Source organism: Gadus macrocephalus, chromosome 12 (assembly GCF_031168955.1).
Source record: "Gadus macrocephalus chromosome 12, ASM3116895v1".
Lineage (NCBI taxonomy): Eukaryota > Metazoa > Chordata > Actinopteri > Gadiformes > Gadidae > Gadus > Gadus macrocephalus.
Genome location: NC_082393.1, coordinates 24,954,218 through 24,958,949, shown reverse-complemented (window position 1 = coordinate 24,958,949; position 4,732 = coordinate 24,954,218).

Sequence of the window (4,732 nt, the reverse complement as noted above, 5' to 3'; positions counted from 1 at the left end):
TGTGTGTGTGTGTGTGTGTGTGTGTGTGTGTGTGCGTGTGCGCGAGCGTGTATACATGCGTGTGTATACATGCATGCATGCGTGTGTGTATATCTACACATGTGTGTGTTGGTGTGTGTGTGCATATCTACATGCATGCATGTATGTGTATATACTGTAGAAATGCATGCCTGTGTATATATGTGTGTGTGTGTATGTAAATAATGAACATAACATGGATGCTTGGATGGATATTTCCATGGAGTCTCAAAGAACACAGGACCAGCCATCACACGGTTGTTTTACATTGTTTATTTGTTAATTTAGTTCAAAACACGCAATTTTTACCCATATTATCCTTTTAAGTTTTTATTTTTCTGTAACAGTTATTACTCCGATTTTTTTTCCTTCTCAAACGCTTCGACTAGAGCGAAGCTACGAGTCCCTCACAGGCTCTCCAGCTCCTGCAGAGGGAGGGGGGAAAAGAGGCTCTCAGGACAGACGCTGTGGGGGCCCTGTGTGGGGGGGGCCATGTGGGGGCCGCGTGCACACACACACACACACGTACACACACACGTACACACATACACACGTTAAAAACACTCGCCCTGTGATGTGAGGTCCCTCAGGTCAAGTGGGTTTGAATGTGTGCAACGTGTTTGTTTTGTTGCTCTGTGTGGGTGTGTCTATGGGGTTGTGTGTTTGTTTGTGTGTGTGCGTGTGTAGGTTTGGCTGTGTGTGTTGGTTTGAAGTGCAACAGGCAGAGTCCATGCACCCCTCCGTTCACAGGCCCCGTGGACCAGCCCATAGAGCCAGATTGTCATATACCTCTTGATTTCATCTTTGGTTTTCATCAGCAAGCACTCTACCAAGGCACACTGAACCTCTTTGGCACGTGCCTGCGTGTGTGTACCGTGTGGCTGTCCGTACTGGCCTGTCTGTCTGTGCAATATAAGCCACCATCTTCGTCAGACGACGTTGTAAACTAAAGTATACAATGTGAGGGTCTTTGCATTGATTGTGGCCCTTCCTTGGCCCTGGGGGACAAAGACGCTCGGACATTGCAACGTAATGATGGAGCGAGGGGGGGCGGGCGGGGGGCGGCGTGGACTCCGTTAGGAGGGGTGGGGGGGGGGGGGGGTTGGCGTGGTCTCCGTTAGGGGGGGCGGGCGGGCGTCAGTGGCAGTATGGTGCGCGTCATAAAGCTGGATAAGACTTTTATCGGTGAGATGTAGAGCTTCCCAAGGATCTCTGCCTGTCTCCAGAGACTCTAGTGTACCCGGGAGGGAAGGACTCCTCTGGGATCGGGTTGGGGGCTGGGGGGGTGTACGACGGGTTGGTGGGGGGTTATGGACGTGGGAGAGCTATGGATGAATCGGAGAGAGAGGGAGGGAGGGGGGGGGGGGGGCAGGTTTGAAATCAGAATGGTACACTCGGACCCCAACAGCAACGATTAAGATTGGGGGGGTCTGGTGTTTGCATAGTTCTCTGTGCAAAAATCAACCGGTCGCGGAGTCACTTTAATTCTCCGCGGCTGGATTACATCGTCATCAGATCAGCAGGAGACTGGTGGTGGTTGATGGGTAACGGAGTTCTTTTTGGTTCTGTTTTGGCAGGGGGCAGGGGGGGGGGGGGGTGCGACTCCGGCGTGTACTCGTGCGCCACTGATTGCTGTGTCCTCGTGACACCGTGTGGCGGGGAGCGCGCCGGAGTCGGCGTGGCTTCGACTCGGGGAGAGATTGAACGCGGGGTTCTACAAAATGTAAAGTTTGCACATTTTCTTTTACATTTTCCTGAATGTTGGATGTTGGACGGTGAACTGTTGGACTGTGGCCGTTGGAGACGGTGTGAGTGTTGTGAATGCGCGTGTGTGTATATGGCAACGTAGAGGGCAGCGGTCTAACGTCACACATCATTACAGTGTGAATCAGTTGAGATTCAGTCCGGTTGTGATATGCTGATGGAAAGGGGGGGGGGTAGACTGAGGTGAGGGTGAGGCAGAGGGAGGGAGGGGGAGTGGCGGACAGCTTGTTGGGGGGGCAGTTTCTTTGGCAGTCGGGGGGGCTACAGCTCCAGTCAGAGAACCTCTTTTCCCGTGTTTTTCCTTTTTCTTTTTTTTATCTACTTTCAATCCTTCCTCCTCCTCCTCCTCCTCCCTCCTGGCCTGTCCGCTCTCTCTACCTTTTCTTGTTTTGAAACTGATTGTCTTCTACTATCACAAAGACACTTGGTTCTGATTGATTAACAGGTATCGGAGGAGGGAGAGCACAGTGTGACTGGGGGTGTCTACGTCAGACCCATTGGCGACCTTCTGTCCGACAGGGAAATGACTCACACACACATGCTGTTTGACAGTAGATGCCGAGGACATTTCTGGTGGGAGGGGTCAGTTGCCACGAAGCACTGTGGTTGGTCAGCTGTCGGGTAATAAGAAAAGTTTTTTTCCGATTCATTTTTTTTTTTGGCATGACAGGTATTGCAACCCAAAGTAATGAAAATCCGAAATAAAATAAAAAATACATTTTGTTTACCACACATCGATACAAATGATCACACATACACAGTTTGAAGAAAAAGAGAAATCATATTGACAAACATACAGGAACAGGTAGGGTTTCCCGGGAGGCCTGTGTGTGTGTCCCTCTGATTAACTCCAAGTAAACAACCTGTCCTTGGAAAAGCAAGACACACGTTTCAGGACCTCAGCCGAGACCCACGCTGGGGAATGGAGATTGAATGCTATCGATTGGAGGAGCGAAGTTTGACCTCCCCCAGTACACGCCGCCCCCTACTGTCGGGATTTATATACATCAAAGAAACACGGGGAAAGGGAGAGGGTTGCAACAACACATGCACACAACCGGTGACTCCAACAGCGACGAAAAATGCCTAAAAACAAGGACCCCTCCGACTACTAAAACCCAAATCCCAAAAACTCGTTTTTGCAATAACAAAAATATCCCCCATCCCATCTCACACCAGGTCTGTCCGTTCGCCTCCTCGCCCCCACAAAATCACAGGTCATCCCTGTTGGTTTCTATACAGTTATACAATATCCATGCAGAAAAGAAAAAGCCGCACCCCCTGTCCAATAGGAGGTGCTGGTTTTTAATATTCTAAGAACATCAGTAGCACTTGAACACACCCAGGAACCTTCAAAAGTAACGGTGAAATCTGTATTATTAGTATTTTTTTTTTGAGAAAAGACAACTTAAGCTAACAATGAGTAAACGATTATTCATTCTTTGGTCTATTTTTTTTTTGGGGTTAAGAATTCATAATCCAAATCAGATTCTCCTTTACATTTCTTTTTTTTGGTGATTTTCTTTCTCTAGTTAGTATACCCGTCTCTGAGAGAGATTTGACCCCATAATGGGCCCCAGAGACTCTTCTCTCCACATTCTAGCCATTTTTGTCTGTCTCGTCTTTTCTCATGTTCGCCTCCACGGAAACATTCACAATGTCTTTCCTTTATGAAAACACTTAAGTACATGCCGTAGCAAAAAAAACGGCAAAAACGTAGGCCTACGAGAAAAGAAAAGAGAGCAAACAAAAAAATTAAATTAAAAGTTAACAGTATAAAGCTTCAAGTCACAAGTTCCAAAACTAACTATCATAGTATCATAGTTTCATAATCATTGTTATCATTAGCAGTATTATTTTAAGTTAAATTACATAAACTTTACACGAAAGGTTTGAGGTATTTCAGAATGAATTGTCGACACACTCCTACCGAGTCTTGCCGCCAGCCCGGGGGGAGAAGACAGGGAGATACTGGGGGGGGGGGGGGGGCTTCAGGAGGAAGAGGGGGGGTTTGTGTCTGAATTGTCAATGAGGATCCACACTCCAATAGGGCAGCCTCTGTGCTTGCACATAGTGGGATAGAGGAAGGGGAGGTCGGGGTCAGTGGCACTACAATATCACCACCACCGTCCGACCGGCGGCCGCGTCAAACCTCCGCCATTTTAGCCCCTCTCTGTCTCTGTTACATAAAAATATCTGGTGGGAGGGGGCGTAAAGCGGGCCGGAAGTTCACAGCGCCGCGTCTAGAGCGCTGATAGGCCGAGGACTGGGAGCTCCCGCGGTTGAACAGGCCAGTAACAAAGACACTTACAGATTAAAGAGTTAACATAGTATGTTGTTTCAAATAAATAGTGTATAGAAAATGCTTTATAGACTTTCTACATGATAAAGTGCTTGTATTCTAGTGTTACAAGATGGAAAGTCAATATATGAGAAAAATGCTGACACAGCCCCCACTCTTTGGCCCCCGCCCTCCTGTCCATCCAATTACGAGCGCATTGTCTGCATGCGGGTGCATGTTTATGCGCACGTCTCACACGCGTGTGTGTGTGTGTGTGTGTGTGTGTGTGTGTGTGTGTGTGTGTGTGTGTGTGTGTGTGTGTGTGTGTGTGTGTGTGTGTGTGTGTGTGTGTGTGTGTGAAGTGCAGTCCGCCCCGTGGTTGAAGGGAAAAGGCACTCAACTCTTTTTGCAAGGCCGCCACCCCCTCGCGGGAAGGCCTGACTGCACCGTCAATACAATTGTATTTGGATTCGGGTGCGTGTGTGCGTGTGTGTGTGTGTGCAGGTGTGCGTGTCTGTAATTGGACAGAGAGGGGCGAGGCTCTTCATTGGTGCGTATCTCCCCCTAGGCAGTTTGGGACCGGTAGGCTGGGGAATCTTTGGTATTGGTGGCGGTTTCACAAACCACTCAGCTTAGTGAGGTAGCCACATTGGTTCTCACTACAAAACA